The 27,631-nt window shown below is 36.3% G+C and overlaps 1 pseudogene; it reads right to left on the reverse strand.

Moving 5' to 3' along the window:
- Window positions 1-2,325: 2,325 nt before the first annotated feature.
- LOC100630342 (small ribosomal subunit protein uS2-like) lies at window positions 2,326-26,975 on the reverse strand (annotated as a pseudogene).
- Between the last annotated feature and the right edge of the window lie 656 nt (window positions 26,976-27,631).

Below are 27,631 nucleotides of genomic sequence, written 5' to 3' on the forward strand. Positions count from 1 at the left end.
ATATCGATCCAGAGAATTATGCAGCTCTTCCAAATATATATAAAATCATATTCAAAATGTATTGTGTAGTTTATAACACAAGCAGACATTAAATATGTAAGAAATGTTGTCCAAAGCAAAGGATAGGAAGGGGAAAATTAATGTACATTTTTGTAAGATTCTACAATTTAAGGGTAGTGGTATAATGTTTTTCAAATTGGACTGAGAATAAGTATTGAAAACTTCATCTATAATTGTAGTTTTATCTATTTATCCTATCAGTTCTATGAATTTTTGCTTTATAGAAAATATATTTGTTAGGTACATACAAATTAAGATTGTTGTCTCCTCTTTAAAAATTGCCCCTCTGTCATTATAACGTTTTCTTCTTTATACATAATAATTTTTCTTGTCCTAAATTCTACCATGTCTAATACCTACGTGACTTCTCTGGGTAGCTTTTGTATAGTGTTTGCATAATGTATCTTTTTTATCCTTTTATATTTAAATGATGTACTCATTTTAAAAGTAATTTTCCAGTGGAAAACTTAAGTTTAGTCTTTTATCCCCATTATGACAATTTCTGCCTTGCTCCCTCGGTTTAAACCGTTTATGCATAATACTGTTATCACCATGATTCAGTTTAAATACACCATCTGCTCTTCATTTTCTATTTTTATTTTTGTTATTTGCTCTTTTCCTGCCTTTATTTGGATTAATTTCATACTTTTTAGTATGCGGTTTTACTGCTATCATTGGCTTAGTAATTATATCTTTGTTTTTTTCTTTTTGTCATTGCTGTAGGGTTTACAAAATGCATCTTGTTTAAAGAAACACAGCTTATAATTTCAAATGAATATAATATAATCAAAGACTAATAGTAATATCAAAGTTTGATTGTAAATAATTCGAAAAGTTTCACTTATAAATCATCCTTATTTGCACTGCATTACTTTTGAGAAAGTTTTATCAACTATTCTTGTATTCTTATTTACCTTAGGAAATTATGGAAGCCTTGAAGTGCATATTTTCACAAATTTCCAATTAGTGCACCAATAAATACTCATTACACTTAAATAATTGTATGGATTTATTTATAAATAAATATATGGATTTATTTTAATAATATATAATAATAATAATAATAATAATAAAAATATATGGATTTATTTTAATACTTCTATTTTCTGTTGAATTATTTTTTTTAATTGCATGTTTTTTGATAGGTCTATTCCAAACAAAATTTATTTTACTCTAAGCAAAAACCTACAAAATTATGCAGTAAATTTCTGACAATTGTTTCTGGGGCTGACAATGAAGTAATGTTTGTAGCAAATGTCAAAAACTATTTTGGATATGAACTCAAGAGACGGATCAAGCCTGTGTGAGTTCAGACAAAAGCTGTGCTCGTATTTGTACATTTGAAAGGTGGAAGAGCTAGTGATTAGAGACTGGGAGACTAAGAATAACCCAACCTGAATTAAACTGGAACATGGTGACACGAACAGCACAGAATTAGAAGGCAGAATGAATGCTACACAAAGACTTTCCAGCATTGTCAAGGAAGTCACTGAAACATTCTCTCTGTGGGGCATTGGTAGCAATAGCTAGCCTTGTACTAATGCAACAACAATGCATAAAAGCCGTAAAGAAAGAACAAAAGGTGCAACTTACCAGAAGATATATGCTCAGTATGTAAAACCCAAGGATAAATATGGCCCTGACGACATGCTTCAAAATGTGGCATGTCAATCTGTGAATAGGGAAAAGGAGCAAATAATTCAGAAAGCATTTCCTTTACACAGATAAAACGAAGTCACAAGAAAAAGAACTTCTTTCACTACTATTTCCATATGGAATACTGTGGAATGAATGTAGAAAATAGAAAGCTTTTACAATTTATATGTTAATATGAGGTATACCTCCAGCTACTTAGGTCTTTATATTTTTAAAGAGATTCATTTTTGTATATAACTGTGAGATATCATACATGAACTAATAGTAAGATAGATCCCTTTCTTTAAATGTGGAGAAAACAAAATAAAAAGTAGCTAAGATAATAAGAATTAAATTATTTACACAAATGTTGAGTATTTTCTATGAAGTGGATATAACCATTAGTGACTTTATTCATTATCTGAGAAAATTTCTCACTAATCTAGGCAAATGAAAAGTGGAAGCCCACTGGCACGTGGTGACTGAAGCTGGTTTCTAATGTGGTTGAATTCACTGCATGCATTATGAGAATCACCTGAGTGGTGTGTTTGTTTTCCTTTCCTTTTAGAAACTGTTTCTTTTCCATTACCCTTATTTCCATTTCTGTGTTAGAGTCTATGGAAGAATGGCTTAAGACCACTCAGTGGTTGTTCTTATCCGTTCAGTGGCCTGAGCAGTGGGAGCTGCAGGCCAGTCTTCAGTCTTCAGTAGGGAATTGCTGGATAGGCAGAGAGGGTACCTTGAGTTGAGTAGCAGTCAATTCAGGAGCTGGCACAGTCCATTCACCCTGAAAGTCATCCTTGGTCATAGCCTTTTCAATAGTGGCCTGCTCTTCCTTTTTAATGTCTTCAGCATCTCTGGAGAAGTAGAGATCAGGCATGACGTGCCACGGGTGTTTACAGGAGATGGTGCTATGCATGTGCAGAATGTCCTGGGCCAGCGTCCCCCACACCAGCCCCAATGAGTGAGCTCCCTTGTTGATGCATGGGATGACAACGTTCACAGAATACAGAGGACAGTCTGTGTTACACAGACGAGTGGTTTGCAGGTTAACATAAGACACTTTTGTGAGAGATTCGTGGTCAGCCCTGGGATCAGTAATCATTGGAAGTCTCAGCTCCACGAAGGCTGCCTGGATCTGGTTAATGAATTTTCCAGGAATGAAGCCACCAGCAATAGGAGTGGCTTCAGTGGGGGCAGCAAACTTCAGCACAGCTCACTGGCCAGTATACCTGGAGGATATGACACTGACATCAGCCAGGTTTTTGATGGCGACAATGGCATGAGCTGACAGCAGCAACTGTCTCTGTAAAAGACAAGCTACACAGATACCTATAATGCACATAACAAAAAAAGTATTGATATCAAGAATATAACAGGAAGTACTAGACAACAAATAGAAAACAACCCAATTACAAAAACAGATGCATGGGGTGCCTTCATGCTATGTATTTTAACATTGTCCGATGAAAGTGAGGCATTGAAAAATGTTTGTGTCAAAGGTTGAAACAATGTTTTTCCTGTCTTTCATCTGCTTTTGTCTGAAAGTTTGGTATATACTCAAAGGAATAAGTTTTTTACAACATAGGGATTTCTCTTTTATTCTGGCTTTACTCTGTTCCTCCCTTAAGGACAGAAAGGGTTGCAGTCCAATGTAATTTATTACATTGCATTTCATTTTTTAAATTTTATTTATTTATTTTTGCCCTGCTATATTTATAAGCTAGGCTAAAAATGAGCTAAATATGAATAACCTCTCATTTCCTATCACAGTGTTAGCAGAGACTCCACCCTTAACACTAAGACCCACCTATTTCTTTCTTTCATGAGTTACCATAATTTTGTTAGTTGTTAAACAAAGCTTTGATGCTAACAACTTTCCCATTTTTCCTATAGCATTTCCAGGGTTGGGGGAAGGGCCATTTATAAATATATTTGAAAAAATATGAATAATTTAATAAGAATAGAAATGACTAAGAAGTTTACATGCAAATTAACATAATGATGCATAAATTCATACATAATTAAATAAATGCAAGTCAAAACAGCATTATACAATTTAGCAAACATTGAAAACATTAATAATTTCTAGTTCAACCTTCATAAAAGAAAATTATCAGAATAATTAAATATGTGAAAATAAAAATTTTACATATTTCCTGACCCATCAGTTCCATAGCTCAAATGTCCTCTACTCATAATAATCACAGAAATATACAAGATATATTTATTTCAGCAAAGTTGTTATTAGCCAAAAACTTTAAACAACCTAATTATTCTATAAAATATTCTACAAGAATATTCTATGCAACAATTGCAAAATTAGTTAGGAAATTATAAAAACAAGACAAAATATTTCAGTGAAATAAGGAATATATTATTATGTCCTGTTAGAAGTCATTTTGCCAAAGATATTCAGAGCTAGGATAAGGAACCAGGTTTGGAATGATAAACAAATGATAAGAAATAGGATGTTGGAGTATGTGAGGAAGCCATTTGGTGTAAAACTAATTCAGCCTGAACTCAGCCATTGAGCATGCATTGTATATATGCTTTAAGTATTTACTACGTCCCAAAGACAAGAACGATGCCCTTAAAGATAAGGATGTAACTTCCCCTACATTGGGATTTCCTTAAGGATAAGCATCTCCCCCCAAACTAAGCACTGATTGCTAACCTGCTGCTCTTGCCCTGTGACCACGCACCTTGAGACTAGTGACCCACTGTGTTCATTGAATTGCTGTACCAGCAAAGCAGTCTCTTGACTATTGGAAGAGGGATCTTCTAATCATATGTGATACACGCTCCTCGATGGTATATAACCACTCTGTACACCCCTACTTCTTTGGAGTGCTCCATTCCTTTGCGGAAGGACTCTCCCGGGCTGTATGGTCCTCAGATTTGGCTCATAATAAACTCACCCCAATTTTGATTTATAAATTGTTTATAGATTATTTGCATCAACAGGAGGGTAATATATCTATTCAATATTTCTTCACTTGTTCACTCTTACAAGGTTAAGATTTTATTTATTAATTCATTCATATTGTTACCAGAACATTGGGTTCTTATTGTCCCTCAGGATAAAAAGAAAGAGAGACAACAAACAGGAGTAGAAAAGTAAAAGTTTATTAACTTGTGCACAGGAGTGGCACAAGGGAGTCTGTGCAAAAAGGAAAGGGCAAGTGACTGTCTCATAAGGAGCAGGATTGTGGGGCTTTTCTTAGGCAAAGGTTGAGGAAGAGGTCCTTGTCATGGCATGTGGTGGGAGGGGGCTTGTGCTTGCACCTACACTGTCACATAGCATGCCAGTACATGCAATGCATGTATCACTAGCATGCCAGCTTTCCACCCCTGGGTGTGATTTTTTCTATGCTAATAGGGCTAGGGTCACCTTCAGTGGACTCCTGCATGCTAGGGTGCATGCGTAAGCCCAGGAAAGTCCAGAAGCTGCAGAATGTGGGTCTCGGTGGCCTCTATCTGATTCTCCTAGTTTGACGATTGGTTAGGGGCCTTATCTTGTTAGGCCAGGGGCTTACATATGGCCCTGTGTCATTAGGCTGGTTCCTGTCTCAATATCATCTTCTATTTACTCTTTTAATGGATACGTATTGTAGGGGAGGTAAAACAATTTCCCCTCTGCTATTATAGGTTCTTGGCAGAGACTCCCATGTAATAAAAGACAGTTTAACAGGAGGAAAACAAACAAAGGTTTGATAACACATACACTGCCTGTATACATGGGAGAGACCCAGGAAAACAGAGTAACTCCCCAAACCGCCCAAGTCATCACCTTAAATAACCTCCCCAGCTAAAGACAAAAGAAGAGGTTGGGAGTGGGAGTCCGTTGTGGGCGATTACCAGGAAAAGCGCAGTAAACAAGTTTAAGATTGTTATGCAGATTTAGGTCATTGCTTTTCCATTGATAGGAGTTTCTAGAGTTCCAGTCATCCTTCTCTTCCTGGGAGAGAGTGGGAGACACCCTTACAAATGGAGATTTCCCTAATAGATATGAATATATCTTACAAAAATGTAACTTCCACTCAGTTTTTATAGCTTTAACTATGTCTGCTATTTCTTAAAAATAATCAGTCTAAAATAATTATTATGCCAAAGAGATATATTTTGGGGTAGCAATTTCTGCTCCCCTTTAGTATTTCAGACACTAAGCTAGATACTCCTCATAAAAAAGAAATTCATTTTTTGATCTACTTTAACTGCTCTTTTTTGTAGAGCCTCAGCTAGTGCAATTGGTACTGATATGCAAAACAAAGAACAAAAAATAGCCTTCTCTTGAAGTATTGCAAAAAGACACCCTTTTTGGGTATATCAAGGGAGCAAAAAAATGTGCCTTTTCTTCTGGGCAGATGTAGCCACATCACACAGGACATGTTTGACAAGGAAACCAAAAGCTATCTTTTGGTTCTCACCCCCAGCCACTTGGCCAGATTCCATTATGTGGAGTATATCCTGGCAACCTTACTCAGAGACATTAGAAGTTGGAAAATACACGGCAGAAAATATAAACATGTGATCAAATCAATTTACTTTTCTATTTTCTCTATAACCTTATTTCTATATGTTGAAATGAACAAATGTGTTAGTATTGACAAGAAATTTTCACATATTGAGGTATATTGGGTAGCTATTCTAGCTATTCTGGTTTCAATCTGATTCAAGTTGAACTAGAAAAGCTGACTTATGGCATATCAAACATACATGGTACATCTGCTTTAATCATTAAAGTAAAGAATGCATTAAACATTATCTTAATGTAAAAGAAGGCACTCTTTGATTATAAGGATGCATACTTCCTTTCCTAGGAGACCAGTGTCAGTACACCTAAAGATAAGTTTCCTTTCTGGACATCAGGGCCATGTTGACCTGCTAATCTGCAACTGAATATCTGTTTGAAAGTTTGATGAACGCATGTCCTGGGTGTATTTGGTGCAAGTTCTTTGTTCTACAAAGGTATAAAACTGTACTGAACAGCATACTTCTCTGAAAAGCTTTCTTCCTTTGTGGAGACGTCCTTCCCGGATTACAGTCCTCAGCCTGGTTCAAGTAAAATTCACCTTATCTTTCTTATCTGTAGACTCATTATTGGTGATGACACTATGACAATTGGGAACTCATAAAATCTTCTGGATAATTTAGAGTCTTAAAATCTTTTCACTTCCTTTTGTAGGTGGGTTCTTGTTAGAAAGGATCTCACCATTGCTCAAGCAGGTAACTTTCTGATGTTTAACAACAGGTAAGAAATACCTTTGTTCTAGACTGCGACCATAGTAGAGTAAAGTATGCTTGTGGGTAGTCCATTTGGAGCTAAAGAACAGAGTGAGGGCAGTAGAATATGTATTCTTGTTTGTGGGATAGTTGTAATAATGGCCAGAATCAGATAAGAGAATTGCCAAGGTCCTTTTGAAGCTTTTAACACCAGTTACTGGGGAAGCATATTTTGGCAAAACTGACTCTAGACCCTATTTTCTTCCTGATACTGCTGTATTCTGTGGGACTGAATTTGATATTTGGGCAAATTTATTTGCGTATTGAGGGAGTAAGAAGGGCTGAGGAAGAAAATCACATTCTTTAGGTAATGTTTGGTTTTTCTCACTTCTCGTCCTCATTCTTCAGACATGTTTTCTGATAGGCTTTATTTGAAAAGTACTTTTATTTCACTTTATTTTGAGTAAAGGTTAATATACTTAGAATAATTGAAAAGTCAGTAATAGCTGAAAGGGAGCAGAATATGTCACCCCAGAATATGATTCTTTGGCATAAGGATTATTTTGAGCTGATTGTTTTTTAAGAAACAGCAGATATAGGAAAAGCTCTGAAAATGTGTTGCAGAAGTTACCTTGGGGTTCAGTATTTGCAATCCAAAAATCTGCCTCTTTGGCTTGATTGTTTTTAAGAAGAGAAGACTCAGAAAGAAACTTTGACCTCACCCCCCCCCAACTGCCCAAAAGAATTCCAGATAGAAGCCCTGTTCTGGGAGGGATCTCATACCATAGATAACTATAGTGTAATGTGAACTAGGTGTGGTAGACAGGGAGGAGCCTCACAAGGCCCATTTGATCAAAGTTCCCTCCTTGTCCCATTGTCTTTGCAGATACGGCAAACATTTGTTTACTAAACATTTGCTTTTCCATCTCCCTGTGAACTGCCTTCCTCCTCTTTGAACTCCCAAACCACTACCCCCTACCTCCTCCTCTGTCTTTAGCAGAAGATAGTGTTTAAGGTGGTGGCTTCAGCCATTTTAGCAAGTTACTGAATTTTCCTGGGTTTCTCCCATGTATACGTTACTAAATTTGTTTGATTTTCTCCTGTTATTCTTTCTTACATCAATTCAATTCTTAAACCAGCCAGAAGAACCCAGAGGGTGGATGAATATTTCTTCCTCCTCTACATTAGCCTTTTGGAAGAGACATCTACATTTATAAGAGAAATCTCCATTTCTAAGGGTGTATCTCTCTGTGTACTAGGAAGAGGAGAACAATTCTAAAACTCTAGAAACTCATCAATGGAGAAAGCAACAACTTAAATCTGCCTAACAACCTTATCCTCCTTTACCGTGCTTTTCCTGGTAATCTCCCATAATTGATTCCCCACCCTCAATATCTTCTTTTGTCTTTAGTTGGTGATGGTATTTAAGGTGATGGCTTAGGCCATTTTGGGGAGTTATTCAGTTTTTCTGGGTATCTCCCACTTATACAGGAGGTATACATGTTATTAAACCATTTGCTTTCCTCCTTTTAATCTGTCTTTTATTATTTGGGGGTACCTGCCACAAATCTAGAAGGGTAGAGGTAAAACCATTTTTCCTCCTTTACACAGCACAAGATCAAAAGAATGGTTAAAAAGAGAAGGAAATCAGCAGCTTTTGTTTTATCAGTAAAGAGATATCATTTCAGAAATCAATTATGTTTTGCATATATATCTGTAATCAGTGTTTCTTTAAATTGTAATCCTTAATGAGCCTATAAGAATATTGCTACCTCGTGATTTAGTCAATGAGAAGACATATATGGTAAACAAGCTGCCTTTGCTTGTTTGCCTCTGTCTTTGATAGCTTATTAAGAGAAACTTTCATATTTTGCATTTGTTTTATATTTATTTTTCCAGCTTTTGAATTTTGGTATTGCGGATTATATTTCAATAGTCTATGAAAGGATTTATCCTGAGGCACTTAATCTTTTATTTTTCTCATTACTCTAGCCATTAGTATACAGAAAGAATCAGTATTGAAAGATACTCTTTAAGGATATCTTTTTATAAAATTATGCTATTTATGTATTAAAATTCTGTACGAAATGAAATCTGATGAGACGACAAAGACTTTGCAATACTAATCAGAACTGAAATTTTTAAAAGAAAATCTAGCAATTACAATGCAACACAAAATGAGAAGTGAATTAGTTAAAGAAGTGAGGGAGTTTGATAATTCTATGTACTAATTCAAGTTACTAGATGGGGAAGAAGCTGCAGACATGTAGCTGATGAAGATTCTTAGCTTAAAAACTATGCTTAATCTTTAAATGTACATGAATAAAAATATTAATAAAGAAACGAAGAAGAATATCATCGTTTCTCTTAACACCTTTCTTTACTGAAACTATGACATACCTGAAAACTAATTAGTCTTTTTCTTTTTGTTTTCCAGGAGTGCTTTCTACCCTAGGTAATTAGTTTTTTTATATTCTAGACTTTGAAATTTATTTGAGGGAGAAATGTTTAAAAACACACTTGAAGTATCAAAACATAATAAAAATCCATAAAAATCCATGCTAACTTACTCATATATTGTCACTTAAAAATAAATTTAAAAACTAACACTTATTAAGCTTTACATCTTCTAAATATTTTGTACAAACTGCCTCATATGATAAATTTCACAACACCGCTATTATAATCTTCATGTTAAAAATGAAGAATTTAAGGAAAAAAGAGGTGAAGTATTTTTGCCCAAGGTTATACAGTGAGCACATGCCTCCATCAAAAAACCTACATAACCTGGCCTCAGGAATTGTGTCCTAGTCACCATACTATTCTGTTGTAACCACTATACGGTATTACTTCTCGACACATTACAACAGTGATATTTTTTGCACACAAACAAATAATGATGAAAACACCTTTGATATGGATTTCCTATTTTCATTTTAATCAAATATTAAACACTGCATAGCACCACAAGGCAAACTGCTGAAACTCCTGAAATTCATATTTCTTTATTTCCCAGTAGAATCAGATATATGTAAAAAATCATTGACTGGATTGTTTTAATATATTGTTAAGGCATTTTTCCATATTATGCTGCTGTGGACTCAAATAAAATAAGTGATTTTCTGTATTTCGGTACCCTTTTTGAAAGGAGAGAGAAAAAGTCTTTCTCTTTTAAGCAGTATACTTAGGCGCTGGAGACCTCTGTGCAATGCTCTGCTTTATGAATCTTCCGTGGTCCTGGCCTCTGCTGTGCAAGGGAAGTTTCAAAATCACTAGAGGCATAGGTCTATTATAATAGATATTCTTACATTTTCCATATGGATTCCCTTCTTTTTCTGCTCCCTCTGTTTCTTCTCTTTCTTTTTCCTTGTCATCTTATTCAATGTTATCTCATACCTTGTCTTTTCTCCTCTCCATTCTACTGGTATTATCTACCAGCTCCTCTGGTGAGTATAGAGTTTCTATTTCAGTTTAAACTACATGCAGAATTACTACAGAAAAGGCTTTGATGACACCACTCTAGAATTTAATTTATTTCTAAAGTATAATTATCATTCAGGGATATTTTAACTAAAGCTAGCTCTAATGCTAATATCTTTATATTTGTGGAAGAATTTTGATATGAATTTTCTTATTTGTTCCTTAAAATACTCTGATAAATAAACTTTCAGTGAAGAAAATTAATAGATTAAGTGACAGTCCAGGGCCTCAAAGTTAGTAACTAAACATGAGATAGAACATAGCCCATTAGTTGCTCAGAATTCTCAGCTCTCTGCCACACTGCTCCATGGGCACTAGAGATAACCTGAAAGGAATCAATAGAAAATTGAGTTGCTACTATGTGATATGTACTGTTGGTGTTAACAAAGAAATATATGATATTGCCTGCCTTGCAATTGGGAACCTCCAATATTCACATCCACTTCTCAAATGGAGAATAGCCCAGGTGAGTGTAAGTTATGGTATACAGTGATCTTCCGGGTCATTGAAAGATTCTCTGCACCAAATATTTCCATCAATGGTACTCTGCAGGCCCTGAAATTAGAGAGTCATTATTTCCAGGATTGAAGATTTTTTTTAAGTCTTTAATAGGTTCCTATGTCCCTAGATGAATTAAGAACGTGTCAACTTGGGGCCAGCCCTGGTGCATAGTGGTTAAGTGTAGCGCACTCTGCTTTGGCGGCCCAGGTTGGTGGGTTCAGATTCTGACACCACTCATCAGTCATGCTGTGGTGGTGACCTACATATAAAATAGAGGAAGACTGGCACAGATGCTAGCTCAAGGTGAATCTTCCTCAAGCAAAAAAAGAAGAAGATTGGCAACAGATGTTAGCTCAGGGTGACTCTTCCTGAGCAAAACAAAACAAAACAAAACAAAACACGTCAACTTACAAAAATAAAAACCAGCTTAAGAGACAAAGTTGGGATCAAAGAATTGCAATTCAGGAGCACAGCTTGAGGTATAAATCCAAATAGTGTATGGATTACAGGAGAGGGGATCAGGGTTTTTATGGGGAAAAGAGAAGAAGACGAGGTGAGTTGTTTTAATGAAGTGTTCATTGGTGCTACATGAGGCAAGGCTAGGTTCGATCTACTTTATGGATTGGCTCGAGATCCAGTCATCAGGCAAAAGGCTAGACTTGTATTTCATTGATAGTTGTGATTCCATCAGCAGCAAAGTCAGTTCCATCGGTCTTTACAAACAGGATATTCTTCTCCTTTTTGACTTCTTGGAATGTCAGTGGTTTGGTCCGGTTTGGAAGACAAAGAAGACAAGATGTGCAAGGCAATTCCTCTGAAATGGCTGCTCTGGTTCTATTTTTTTTTTTTTTTCAGAAGAAGATTAGCCCTGAGCTAATTACTGCCAGTCCTCCTCTTTTTGCTGAGGAAGCCTGGCCCTGAGCTAACATCCGTGCCCATCTTCCTCTACTTTATATGTAGGATGCCTACCACAGCATGGCGTGCCAAGCGGTGCCATGTTCTCACACGGGATCCTGGCCAGCGAACCCCGGGCCACTGAGAAGAGGAACGTGCACACTTCACCGCTGCGCCACCGGGCTGGCCCGCCTCGCTCTGGCTCTATTTTAATGTGGCTCCATTCAAGTCATCTTTCACAAACACACTGTCAAATTTTTTAATAGATGGATAGGACTTTAGTGTATATAACATGAGATGGAAACTTGTCAGATTATAGAGGACTCCAGGAAAAAGGAGAAAGAGGCAGAGCATAGAAAGGATGGGGGAGGATCCCAGTTTATCATACTTTTAATTACAGCTGGTTTAGCTGCCATCTTACCTCATCTCTAGCTATTCTCTTCACAGAACAACATCATTCACTGTTGGCGTAATTTTTTTTTCTTAATCTGAGATCTTTATAAAGTTACGATATATTTGTACAGTTAAGAGAATCTTACTTTTAGAGATGTTTTTCTGAACTACTTCTCTCTTTTGAAATCTTGCTGTATTTCTACAAGCTCCTTGCTTGAAAGCCTAATTATTTCAAGGACTTAGCAGTTAAATGACCAGCAACTTTGTCTGTTAGGCTTCTCACTCAGGCATGTCTGTGCATCTAAGCTTTCATATTAATTGACTGATTGATCCCATTATACATTAATTTAAAGGACACTTACTTTGATCCAGGCTATGCCTTATGGGAAAAAAGGAATAAATACAGTTCTCATCAACACATCAAAATATATTGAGAGAGAGAGATTTAAAATATAGAACTCAATAAAATGATTATTGTCTTGTCTTCCAAACCCTTTTGTGACCCAGATTAAAAGGAATGTTTTTCTTTTCCAAACCATTTTGTGACCCAGACTAAAAGACTTGTTTTTCTTTTGTGATGCTAATAGTTTCCTGCAACGTCATCTGTCACTAATGCTTTGTCTACTATATCACCAGACAACTAACTTCAGCTAATCTAATCCAACAACTTAATTCATGAGGCTCATGACGGAAGCAGTCTTGATGTATTAACTAATAGTCCTAGATATTGCTAGGCTCATCATAGATTCACAGGATTTTAAACCTAAACAGCTAAACACATTCTCGGATATCATCTAATACAACCACATACTACACATTGAGATAATGAGTTTCTGAGTGCCTTTGCTAAGATTACTTGGTGACAAGACAGGAACCTGGATCTCAATGACTAGTTCTTCAGCCATTCAATTAAATTAAATATACAGCTCATAAGAGGTCTTTAAATTCCTGAACCCAAAGAGTTTTTCCATGGAGATTTTAGATATCATCACTGCTTAGAGAGGGTATTAGAGAAGAGGATGATATTTTCGACTAAAACAGTCTTTAAAATCACATCACTAAGAAAGCTTTTCCTTCCCTGCTCCCTCTGAATTCTAGGAGAAGGGTGTAATGTTAATTTAATGAGTTTCTCCTCTTCTGAGAGACTTTACTGTGTGCTTAGAACACTGTCCTCATTTGGGTTAGTGAATTGCTGAAATGTTGTATTTCAGTGTTAATGAATTTATTTAATTTGATATGATATCTCAATGCAACTAAATTAAAAGTAGGCTTGAGATAAAAGACTCTCTAACTATCTGACTAAAGATTAAACCATTGAATTTCTTGAACCTCACTATCTCTGGTTAGGAACTCAATACACTATAGGAAAACAAATCTTCGAGTTTCCTTAATAAAGAAAGAAGTTTGAATTTCAATGTAGGCTTGGCATTTAACTGGTTATTCTTTCTTAAATAGAAAACATGGTCTCAGACATTAAAAGGAAAAGTCTGCACACATAATATTATTTACACTACAGTAAAATGTTTGGTTGTTAAGCATTACAAATTCAGATTATGTGCCTTCCTTATAGAGTTTGCACTTCTTCCTCTGATCAAATACTTTATCCTGAATGTCATTTAAAAGAAGCCAGCATTTGAGTCTTTGTATATTCTCCCAACTGCCAAAAAAACTTCAGAAGTAAAGCAAGGCAGCGACCTTGAAATGTACCCTCTGCCATAATAAAATCGTTGTTATTTTTTCTGTGGTAAAGTGTTTGCAAGATATCGCATTTCTCCTTTATATTCAGATCTCAAATCAGATGCATTTTTCTCTGGAAATATCTTTTAAAGTGAATTCAAAAAGAGTTTTTCGGAGCATACAAAAGAATCTATTTCAGATTCTTTTAATTTATGCCACAAGCAGTAAAGGTAAGAGTTCAGAACATAATTAACTTAAAATATACCTTGAGAACATATCTGACTCATCATGCTTTAATGAGTGTCCATAAGTAGATGATCTTTGCAAAAATAAAACAGAATACTGATTACAGAGGCCTTGACTCCTACCTGAGTAGAAAACCTGTATAGCGTATCACGGGAGGAAGTTTAAATGTCACCGAACAGAAATAAAAACAAAATTTGGCAATTTAATTTCCTTGAGTTGCCAATGCTTCAGAAGGGACGAGACAACAGGATTTTACTAGGTAGGCTGGGCACTAGTTTCTTCTTGTCACATAAATTAAGAAATATAAAATATTCAGTGTTTGTTTAGAAAGAAGATTACATGTCTCATGCATAGAGCGATATTTTGTATTATAGAAACCAGAAGTAAGAAGGAGAAATTGTGTGGCTTATACATAGTCATAAATTTCATGTGACACACTGATTCTGTGTTTGAATCCCATTATTAGGCAATCTTTGCATAATAACTTAGATAGAAAATGCATTAATATGCCTTAGCCCCTTAGTGCACCCTTTAGTATACCCATTTCCTGTACTGTGTTAAATCCTGGTACTAAGAAATTGGAAATGTTTAGCATATTATGTTTAAAAACTATGGTGTTCCTTTATTTGTGAGAGAGATAGATATGTTATATATATATATATATATATATACAATCATTCACGAGAAATTTGAAACTTTAGAAATAGAAAATAAAGAAAAGTGATGGGAGAGGAAATGTAGACAAAATCAAAATTACGAAAATTATTAATCTTCAGCTTTTTTGGTATTCTTGCTTAGCAATCTGGAAAATTATGTTGCCTCAGACATTAGGGAATAAGACCGAGAAGGCATGTTATGGGAATGCAGTCTCACAAGCCGGTGAGGAACATCTGTTTGGGATATGGAGGCCGATTCCCCTCCACGGAAATGGAAAAGTAAAGAAAGACTAAAATGCATTAATTATAAAATTGATGCAATTTTTGTTCTCTATTCCTCTGACAGCTGGTGGGGGAGATGTTAAGTAAAGGAGATGATTTTAACATTCCCTAATAAGAGTGTTAACAAACAAGGGAACATAGAATTTTATTCCTATTATTTTTTATTTTTGAAGGAAACCTACACTAATAATTAGTAGGAATATAAATATTACAAAACGTGTAAAATTATTATCAGGCCATATCAACTCAATATCTCGATAATAATATCAACTGATGTAATTACTTGTTTTCACCACTAACAATGTCAAAATTATAATAGAAACAAAACAATTCAGTATATTGAGTCTATAATCAAGCTTTCATAAAACATTTTGAGTTACTACTATTGATTAGTGGTGTTGAAAGATGTATAAGGCCCAAGTGGCAGGTCAAGTTCACCTGCCAACTGAGTAATGGCACAAACACATACATTTTAAATTGAACCAAATTCTATATGATTACACAGAAGGGCGTCATTAATTCTACACAGGTCAATAGTGTCAAAGAATTTACAGAGATGTGGACTTCCGTGGTATTTTAATGCTCAAATGGGAGTCTGATTCAAAGTTAGGTAGGAGGGGAAACATTTCAAGCATTTAGAATTTGATGTTTATCTTAAGTTTAGGTATGAAGGAGTAAAGAAGTAGAAAGAGAATGTAATTGTGGTGAGAAAATAGAATACAGAATTTAAAACAGTAGAAAGTGGTTGTGGGGTTATATAAACAATGGCCAACTAGGAATGGAAGGCAAACAACAAGGGGGCCGGTATGCTTCTCTTTTATCTTCACAGCATGAAGGATGATGGGCTGTTGGGAATTCAGAGGAAGAAAAAGACTGCAAGTCAGTGTCAATGTTCTCATGGAATGTCTGACATTGTGAAGGAAGGCGGCATGAGAAGTAGCCAGATGATATCAGCAAAATCAGTAGTAGTTTCTCAAAATGTCCATGGTCCGTAAATGGCGGTAGGAGTGAAAATTCTGCTCTATCTTCTCTTACCTCCTGGCACTTAGAAATCCTCTGTGCAAAGATCACATGGGAAGTAAATAGAGATTCTGCAAAGGGACCGAGGGAGTCTTTCGCGAGAATATGGGCAACAGCTGGCCCAGTGGAATGCGTTCACGATAAACCAGGAGCAGCAGAGTGAAGCATAAGAGGCCTCTGGAGGACAATTAGAATATGACTAACGACAGGCAACTACAGAGGCTTGAAATTTGCTTGTTGACAGAGCAAGGTGACCATAAGGCCATAACTGGATTTTCCTGACTTCATGTTTTGAAACAAAACTTTTTAAATATAGTTGCTTTCATGTTTATAGAAAGTATAAAATCCTGAACCCCCAAAGAGAATGGTAATTGTAATAAGATTTTAAACTAAAGCATCAGTTTATTATCCTCTCTGCCTCTTCTACCCAGTGAGGTCCTGTATTTTTCTTCTCGCAATCTTTCCTGAGTCCTCCTAGCCTGCATATTCTCCCCATTCTCAGAACTCTTCGCCTGATCTGTGCATACTGTCTTACACCATTCTCTACTAGTTATGTGTCTGGAATGTCCTCTTCAGAGTTGTAATGTATGTTTTCATCTGCCATAATGATTACAGCAGTGTTGAATACATCATGGCTATTCAGGAAAGACTTGCCTCAGCAAATGTTTAGATGGCCTTGGAATATCAAGCTCACAACTGAGAGGTTGTATGTTATTTAAGGGCCTTTTAACCTTCTTCTTCATTGCAGGACATCTATCCTCATCTCAAAAATGTCTGGCAAAGTTCAACTGATTCTTCTTTATTGATCCAGAAAATAGCATATGTTCCATATTTACACAATGGAATAAACTGGTAAATTTTTTCTTTCATGTGAGGAAGATTGTTGCTGAGCTAACATCAGTGCCAATCTTCCTCTGTTTTATGTGGGATGCTGTCACAGCATGGCTTGATAAATGGTGTGAAGTCCCAGGATCCAAACCTGTGAACTCCTGGCTGCTGAAGCAGACCGCAAGAAATTCACCACTGTGCCACCGGGCCAGCCCCTAAACTGGTAAATTTTAATTGGTTTGGTCAATTCCTAAAATATTTGAAAACCAAGTTTCATAAATAGCTTCCAGTTCAGCTGCAATAAAAATAGCATAAGGAAAGTTAATTCTCATTTAGCATTGCTAGCTATTAACAAAAGAAGTAAAGACAACACATGAAAAGGAGGTAAGTGATTACGACAAAGAAGAGCTATATTTTTGTGGATACACACATGCTCATTGATTAAAATGTTGAGTTTCCTACAGGGCAAGCAAACCAGACAGTGTTCAGGACCTGAGGTTGATACGGTGGGGAAATCAGACTTAATTCAATAAATGCCTTCCGAGCCCTAGTATCTACTAGCCACTGTTTTAGTCACTAGGAAACAGGGAACCAGACAGAAAAAAATCCCAGTTTTTATGAACCCTATATTTTAATAAGATTAAATATATAATTATACAAATGTATAATTACAAATTGATTAAAATTAAATTCTATTATAAATATTCCGTAATATATGTATATAAATACCTGTTTGTGTACATCTATATTAATTTTCATAACATATATTAACTTGGACTACCTGGGTCTTCAAAATTCCAGTGTGATTTTTTTTCCTAATCATTTTACACTGTTATTAGTTCTTCACTTTAAAGACTTCAAAAATGTTGAGAGTTTGCAAATTATATTACTGCTGTGGATATTATTAGCTGTGGGTATCACTGAAAGGAAACTATTTAATTAACTTGTGGATAAATTGATAGGTCCACTGAGTATTATCCCCCCTAACTATTTTGGGATCTGTCCTTGTCCTTCATTGTTCTTGAAACGCACTCTCAATGTTTAAAATATAGTCTTTGTCTCTTTATAAAACCATACTTTACAGTATAGCTTACTAAAGAATTGTCATTATCGGCTGATCTGGTGGAACAGCAGTTAAGTTCACATGCTCTGCTTTGGTGGCCTGGGGTTCACCGGTTCAGACCCTGGGTGTGGACCTAGTACTGCTTATCAAGCCACGCTGTGGCAGGCATCCCACATATAAAATAGAGGAAGATAGGCACAGATATTAGCTCAGGGCCAATCTTCCTCAACAGAAAAAGAGGATGATTGGCAGCAGATTTTAGCTCAGGGCCAACCTTCCTCAAAAAAAAAAAAAAAAAGAAATGTCATTATCATAAATAAAAACGTGTTTGTTGCAGAGAAATAGCAAATGATTACAAAAGCCTTTGTGCATTAATCTGCAAACATTAGATTCATTGTGGTACCTTTGAGGGTTGAATTTGTTACGTTTGGTAAAGCACATAAATTTGAGGAGGGGAAAATATAAAAATCTCAATGCAATCAGCTTAACACATTTTATTCTGTCCTTTAGATGAATGAGTTAATAAAATATTTAATTATTTGAATCATTTGCTTTCCACTTTTTAAACTTCCATATCAATTTATCCAATTCTGGAATTTGGCTTTGGTTTTGTTAATAGTCAGAGGCATTTCTGTTGGCTGTATGTTTTACCTCTAGCTGAAGTTGGAAAGGGCAATTTGTCAATCATACACTTCTACTTCCTAGAATGCAGGTCTGTGTACCAAAAAAAAATGTACTCTGTGTTCCCTCTCTCCTGGCAAGGGACACTCCACTCAAATATATTGCCCCAAATTGTCCTACATATGTGAGACATCTCTTATAATTCCCTTGTTATTATTTTAAATCACAGCCAAAACCTCTTTCACATTTTTCTCATAGAGAGGATCTCCTTATACTCTCCCCTGAAGTTTGGGCAGGCTTGTGAATACTTCAGCAATGGAGTGTGGCAGAAGAGATTCTATGTGTCTTCTCAGGTCAGGTTATAAAACCAAGTAGTTTCCAACATTGTTTGCAGGAACACTTGCTGTTGGAGTTCTGAGCTTTCATGTAAGAAGTCTGACTAAAAATTAATAAAAATACAATTTGCTTACTTTTTATTTCATAAGATTCTAATGATACCTTAATAAAAACAGCCTCCCAGCCATCCTTGTCAAGACACCAGACTTGTTAGTGAAGTGGCCTCAGACACTCTGCCAATTGAATAACACCACTGATGTCCATCAATGCCACATGGATCAGATGAATTATCCATCCCAGCCTTTTGTGAATTCCTGATGTACAAAACCATGTGATGTAATAAGACCATTGTTGTTTTAAAACAGTAAGTTTTAGGGTAGTTTGTTATACAGCAATAGATAATCGGAACCTCTTTCATCAAACCTTCCTTGACTTATGATCCATTTAGTTAGCTTTCAGGTCTTTAGTTAGAAGAGTGCTATTTGTATATCCATATCATAAAACATATAATCAGATATTAATGAATGGTGAAGGAATTTTAATGTTTTCTTTCTTCCAAGATAATCCATATATTAACATAGGTCAATACCTATAGCCTAATTATGTACTTCTAATGAACATATTATAGCCATCAGAATTTGAGAAACAGAGAAAGGTCTGGGCTAGAACATTCTTTCTAGTGAGTCCTTAAGAAGGCCAATATATGAATTTGTCTCAATTTTTCTACATCTAAGATTCAGTTTTTAACTAAAATTTAAAAACATTTACTCCACTTTCTGCAAGAACGTATTTTCTATATTAACCAGAATTTCTTTCCAAAATAAAATAACACATTTTGAATAAATGATTAATTCCTGGGCTGGTTGGGGCTGATGAAGGCTTTTCTAGAATGATTTCAGACTCCCATACCACTGTTTCCTTGGAAACAATAGAGCTAAAATAAATGTGGATGTTGTGTTGGTCTCGTTTGTCAAATGAAACAGCACCTGCATTGAGGAAAGTATGAGTTTGGATCTGAGCCTCAGGCCTGCATGACTAGAACAGTATTAAGGATTGGTGGGAAGTGGAGGATACAATTTGTACCATATGGCTCTTGTCCATGACAGCTATACATACATCATATGCATCACGGGAAGAGAAATTATGTACTTGGGTAGCTGCTTGGACTCTCAATGAAATGATGATGTATTTGCCTTATTTCCTACCTTGCATTCTTCTATAAAATTAGATAAACAAAATAAATAGCTATTACATTAAAAACTGTTGGTTTCTTATGAGTTTGACTGCCTACTTGCATGTATAATCAATAACAATAACAATAGTTAACACATACGGAGTATTTCATATATGCCAAGCACTCTTCTAAACACATCCCTACATTCACACACTTAATAATCAACAATCTGTGAGTTAGGTGCTGCTTACCATCTACCTTTTTTTACAGATGAGAAAATTGAGTCATAGAGGGGTTAAGTGGCTTGTTCAAGTCTCACAATAACTGAAAAATTGCAGAGTGAGGATTTGGATATAGGCATCCTGGCTCCAAAATTCACACTCTTAATAATCCATCTTGTCTCTTAAAATTCTAATAATATTCAAATAGAAAAAGTAAAGACACATTAGAATTAATACTTACAAAGAATATCTCCCAAAACTCATGAGCAAGCGTTCATGGCCAGGGAACTAACTGGGAGATGGAAGAGGCTCCAACTCTTATGAGGTACTAGATGATTATTTGTAAAATAAGACATTTGGGGCAATACATTGTGTTAATCAATTACTCTACCAAGAAAAATAGTAAAAGACATTGAAATAAAAGACCTTAGGTACTTCATGGGCAAGACTGCATTTGGAGCCTAATAAATATTTGGAGGTCCTGATGGGAAGAAAGTCTTTTCACGGCTATTGAAATGCGATTGATACTAGAATGAGCAAGAAAAATGCTAGGGACCAGGAGATAAGGCTAATCTGTTATAGAGAAACAAACCTCTAAATCAGTGGAGCAATGACCACGAAGAAGAGAGATTAGCTCAAGTAGTTGCACACATGTCCTATCTTTCTATTTAATTAAGTTAGTGAAGAATAAGATCCTGCAACAAATCACATTTACTGAAAAAGATCTGCAATTAGGCTAAGAATTAAATGCCAGACTATGCATCATGACTATTGTATAACCACTCGATATGTTCCTCAAACATTAATTATGATACTTTTACCACTGATTAACCTGTGTCACGTTATCTATGCAACATCAGTTATCTGTGAATGATAAATGATCTACAATCTAATGTTTTGGATAGGTCAAATATAACTATTTCCAACCATTATTTAATAAAAGTCTGGATAGCATAAACTCTATGTCATAGTTATAGTAAATGTGAATCTGGGGATAATTGAACATTCAGCTTATGTCAGTCAAAGCTCCAAATTATGGTGTACTTCATGGAGTATCAAAGAAAATCAACACATCTGAGACTGGAGAAAAAGAGCCAAGTAGGTAATATTTGTGTCTCCAAAATCATACTACCTTTTCCCTGAAGATTATAGACAAGGGGATGTTAAGAGCAGATGAAGAACCATTCAGAGGCCACTGCAGATGCCCAGGCTCAAGACGATTGTACCAGTGGAGATGCAGCGAAGTGCCAAGAATCAAGAAGCATTAGAGGCAGGAGCAACAGAACTCAGTGACTGATAAGACCTCAGCGTGAGGAAATGCAAAGATGACTGCAGAATTCTGGGGTGAGTGACTGGCCCCTGTAGTGTTGATGCTCCTGACTGTGAGAGTGAGCAATGCAGTTTCCTGAGCTCTGTGAAGAGCTCAATGATGACTAATACATGGCTTCTATTAACAGAAGGACTTGCAAGCTAGTGCTAATTATAAATAAAGGAATTTTCCCATCTGGACTACAGTGAAGAGGAGAGATCATTAGGTTAAGTGCATTTTGTTCTACTAACAAAGTAAATAGCTAGTTATTCATTTGCCATAATTATAGGAAGGTAAAGGAGTCCTAGTTATTCTCTTTATTACTACTATTTTTTTGTAAAGATTGGCAACTGAGCTAACATCTGTTGCCAATCTTCTTCTTTTCTTCTTCTTCCTCTTCTTCTCCCCAAAGCCCCCAGTACATAGTTGCATATTCTAGTTGTAGGTCCTTCTGGTTATGCTATGTGGGACACCGCCTCAGCATGGCCTGACAAGTGGTGCCATGTCAGCTCCCAGGATCGGAACCGGTGAAACCCTGGGCTGCTGAAGCGGAGCGTGTGAACTTACCCTTGGCCACAGGGCCAGCCCTATTACTACTATTTCAAATCTTCTTCTTTTTGCAAATGCACCATACCTCTACATGTTTATCATACATTTTGTGGTTTTCTAAAAATAGAAAGTCATAAAACCTTCTTTCCTTGACTTTTTTTTCAGTCAGCAAGGATGAATGCTTTCGCTCTAAAGCGCTGTTTGTAAAACTGAGTTACCATTTTCATTTTTATAGAATTTTTTCATCTTCAGCTCATACTTTGCAGAATGATTGACACTGGCAGTGTTTAAATAAGAGATCTGGAGCTTCTTTGAACACAGAAACATTCAGAGTAAAGATTAATAATTTTTATTATTTTCAAATATAAAAATGTAAGTGTACAGTAACATTTTAAAACGAATTATTACCTGTATTATGAAGCCACTTTTTTCCCTTACTGACCTGAGGGATAGGTGAAAATCATATCCATATTTTTTAAGGGTATGCTTTTTTGGTGAAGAAGTTTGGCCCTGAGCTAACATCTGTTGCCAATCTTCCTCTTTTTTCTCTCCAAAGCCCCAGTACGTAGTTGCATATCCTAGTTGTAAGTCATTTTACTTCTTCTATGTGGGATGCCATCACAGTATGGCTTGATGAGCGCTGTGTAGGTCCATGCACAGGATCAGAACTGGTGAACCCCAGGTCGCCAATGCAGAGTACATGAACTTAACCACTACGCCACTGGACTTGCCCCCTAAAATCATATTTTTTAAAAGTATACAAAATATTTCCTGTTTTAACTCAGACATTCACTGAATCCCTGTTCTTTCCAGGTCTGTTGGTAGCAAAGGGCATAAGATGGGTAATAAACAAGGCCCTGGCAGAGGCATAATTACATGAGCCATTGTATTACTGAGCATTAGGCCACTGAGAGAGGACATGCACTGTTCATGTCAGAGAAACAGCACGTTGTCAAGGTCCTGAGCCCAGACTGTGCATGGCAGACTTCCAAAACTGAAATGCCAGACAGCAGCTCTGGGAGCGTGAAAGGGCAGAAGTAGTGGGGTAGAAACACAAGGAAGTGGAAGCATGAAATCATGGCCAGGTGATGAAGAGTCTTACAAGCCATAGGTACATTTGAGCTATTCCACTTGGGCAATTGGGCATCTATTCACAGGTGTTAAATAGGGGAGGGGCATGAGATTTCCATGTTTTAGGAAGATCTATCTGGCTACAATGTGGAGAGTGGGTTCATAGGGAACACAAAAGAAAAACAAAAGGAGGTCCTAGAGGCAGTGACAGGAATTGGTGTCACCTGGCTTAGAGGGGCGTGCATGGTGATGGAGAGAATTGGACAGGTTAGGAAAGCTATTAGCCAGCTGAATGGACATGATTTGATAGATTGGCTGTGGAGGAGGAACAAAGGAGTGGAGACCAGGATGACCCCCAGATTCCTAACTAACCAAAATATTTACTTATACAGCACAAGTGGCATGGACACAGTCTCTTCTTTTGAGTTTACTTGGTAGTTTAAACACTGCTTTTTTCACATGGCTTCAAGTGCTATATTCCTTCTTTACATACACCAACTAAGCCTTACCAATGTGTGCACTGGAGATGTAGCAGTGACTGAAGAAGCTTTTTATGTGCCAATAATGCCAATGAAGGTGAGTGTAGATCCTTGAGGTCTAATGTACTAATTCAGTCTCTGGCGATCATACTCTATAGTAGTAAAAATCACAGGCTATGGAGACAGACCTGAATTTTGAACTCTAATTCTCCCATATGTTGGCTGTGATGTTAATCCTCTCAGATTTTAAGCTTCTGTTTCATCATGAATGAAAGAAGAAGGATGACCCTATGTCAGGGCTTTAGTTAGACTTCCAGTTAAAGCTGTTGCCATAAAGATATTTTCACTTTTTCTGGCCTTTGAAACATAAGAAAACAACAAGAACAATTAAAAGATTGGGACAGAATGAGAGATGGAGGAAAAGAGAATGAGAGAGGAGAGAGGTAATTTCCAGTGAAACAGGGAAATTACTTCAAAGCTTCATCACATATTTTGAATAAAGTGTTGCGAGACATAGTGATTTTTGTACTACAGAGAGATGATGCCAAAAGTTGGCATGCACCTCTTCTGAATTTTGGAAGGACTATATGTCATATGTCTCTAAACTGCAGTTTTCAGTTCTCAGAGTCATAGGTGTGGTCCTATGTAACATCACAGAGAGTAACATCACAGTAGAGTCCCAGCTCAGCTCCCAGAGAGCTTGGGGTAGGGATGAGTGGAGCTAAAGGAGGAATGTCACAGAAGTCCTTTCTTTATTGTTTATGTAGGGGAGGGAGAATATTCCTCTACTCTCCAGACTCTTCTGGCTGGTCTAAGAATTAAATTGACATGAGATGGAATAACAGGAGAAAATCAAACAAATTTAATAACATGTATACATGGGAGGAACCCAGGAAACCTGAGTAGCTTGCCAAAATGGCCAAAGCCACTACCTTAAATAGCATCTTCTCCTAAAGACACAGGAGGATGTTGGGGGTAGTGGTTTGGGAGTTCAAAGGGGATGAAGGCAATTCACATGGAGATAGAAAAGGAAATGTTTGATAAACAAATGTTTGTCATGCCTTGCAGAGACAATGGGACATGGAGAGGACTTTGATCAAATGGGCCTTGCTAGGTTCCTCCCTGTCTACCACACCTAGTTCATATTACAATACAGTTATCTTTGGTATTAGCTCCTTCCTAACACAGGCCTTCTATCTTAAATTCTTTTAGGTAGTCACGGGGAAGGTCAAAGTTTCTTTCTGAATCTTTTGTTCTTAAAAATAATCAAGCCAAAGAGGCACATTTTGGGATGCCCAATTCTGATCCCCCACCCTGTAACACAGCCTCTCAGCTGAGGGAATCAGCCTTGGCCTCAGGCAGGGTGAAGCAGGATGGAGAAGCTGTGGGGACACTTAGCCTTTGTGTAGGAAAGAAAGCTAAGCAGAGCCAGACATTGTAACAGGAGTTACAGAAAGCACGTGACCGAGGGGATGCTCCCTAAGGCAGGGACTAGTGAAAACTGAGATCTGCGCCTCAGGATGGAGATCTTTTAAATTTTAAATTTTTTAAAAATAAAATTTAGAAAAAAACACTGAAGTTGAAATTTGGATGAAATAATTCACTTTCACAGTCTTTACTATAGGCTTTAACATCTCTGAGATGTCTTTGGAATCAAGGAACTCCAATTCCTTGGAGTTTTGAGGGGTTTTTTTAAGCCCTTTTAATTAGCATTTAAAACATATTCAGACAATAGTAGGAAATATACGTATACATATACAGTCTGACAAATATTTCTAAATCAGACATCCATGGTAGTATCCAGTGACCACACAGAAAGAGAAAATTGTCAGCAGCCAGAAGGTTCTTTTTTGACCATTTATCCTTCCTCCTTGCCAGAAGTAACTTTTGCATGCTAATATTTATGAGAATAATTTTCTTTCTTTTTCATAGCTTTGACATTTCTCTAAGTTTCCCCTAAACAATGTGGTTTAATTTTGCCTATTTTTGAACATTATGCAAAGATGGTCAAACTCTATGCATTTATAATGTCAACATTATGCTGTCAAAATTCATCCATGCCATTGCATATAGTGGTAATTTATCCATTTTCATGGCTGTATACAATATCTTATTATGAACGTATTTCACAATTTACTTAATCATTATACTTGATGCCTGGCTTCTAATTCTATTTCTGCTTCTACTTTTTCTTTTAACAAGCAGAAGCATTTAACATTTGTGAGATATTTTTCCTCATATTTCCTAATGGGCCTACATATTTGCCTTGAGCTAAAAAGCAGAATATACAACACTTTTAAAAAGTAAACATGTCTCTGGTTCGAGAATTTCTCCTATGCAGTTGGAATTAAAATTCATATAAGCCCTGAGAAAGAGATTCTCTCCTCATTATCAGAGAAAGTAAAATTGTTCTTTATATTCACAATTTGCATATTAGAGTTAAATTATAAAGTATAGAAATATTATTATGAAAATACAAGTTCCTGTTATTAATAATGAGTCAGGATGGTATCATAGATCATATAGTTTAGTTCAGGTTCTTTGGATTGTAAGATCTTAGGCCACTAAAGCTCGCTTGAGAAAATGGAATTTAATTGTTAAGGGTATCATCAGGACATATTATATTATTATCTTATGAGTAACTACAGATAAATAACTAATTCAAACTTTTTCTTCGGAAACCAGAATAGGCAAGTAAAGCAAATGTTTTATTCTCTGTTTCTCATAGGCTGTGGCAGTTTCATATTTTTGCCTCTGTCTGCATTTCCCTGTTAATTTGTTCCTTTCTTTATCTTGTACAATTTCCCCTGAAAACTCATCTTGAATATGATCCATTAATGGCCGCCCCAGTTCCTGAGGCTGTATAACCACAGTGCTTACCTGCCATCATCTGGAAGAGTATCTATGTCTCCTGATTCAAATAATTGAGAGAGAAAAGTTTCTTTTCATAGATCATCTATCAAGATTCTTATTTGCAGAAAATAAAAGTCTAACATAGCAAGTTGGAGCAGAAAGGATTTACTGAAAGATATTAGGTAGTTCTGAAATTCTTGCTGAAGACTTGAGCTCGAATGTTACCCAACTGGAAACAGAGCAGCTGAAGGAAGTATCTAACAATACTGTAATTCTGCTGTTGCTCGGCGCCTCTGATAGCGGGGAATAGATGCTATAAATTCCATCAGCTTACCGAGGGGGCCTGCATTTCTAGAATATTCATGCTTTCCAGAAGACCCACTCTCCCCACTTGGAGCCATCACCTCACATTGCGCACTGCTACCCGAGTGCGTCTACTTGGTGCAATCTAGTTCGCATGTTGAATTCTAGCTGTGGGGAGCCTGAGAAATATAGCTTTTGGTTTTCCAGCTCAATTGTATAACATCAGAACAAAGACTAGAACCCTGACATTCTAAATCTGTGGAAGTGTTTTTAAAAATGTTAAGCATTATCCAGATACAAATTGATATGATTGCAATTTATTAATCAGAAGTTTGAAAAGCTCAATTGACCCAAGTTGTATTTAATTCAGCAGTTTTGTTTTGTTTTTAAGTATTTGTGATGTCTTGCCCTATGGGAAGTACTATGCACACAAATGGAGTAAACTGTAGTCTTTATCCTCCAAATGTTGACAATATTATTGGAGATGGTATTGGATTATTGCTTTATTTTATGAAGATTTGGTTTATACCATTCAACATCTGAATGATTATACAATTATAGATTCTATGATTATACAATAAATGATTATATAATTATATAATTTATATATATAGTTAGTTAGTTAAGGTACGCATAGTATAATTAATTCTGCCCCCAATATTGACCCAGTAAAGTAATGGGGAAGGAATATTCTGTAGGTGACTTTTGACTTCCATCTTGGAATAGGAGTAGGGATTCTCTAGGAAGAAAATGG

This window comes from Equus caballus, chromosome 30 (assembly GCF_041296265.1).
Source record: "Equus caballus isolate H_3958 breed thoroughbred chromosome 30, TB-T2T, whole genome shotgun sequence".
NCBI lineage: Eukaryota > Metazoa > Chordata > Mammalia > Perissodactyla > Equidae > Equus > Equus caballus.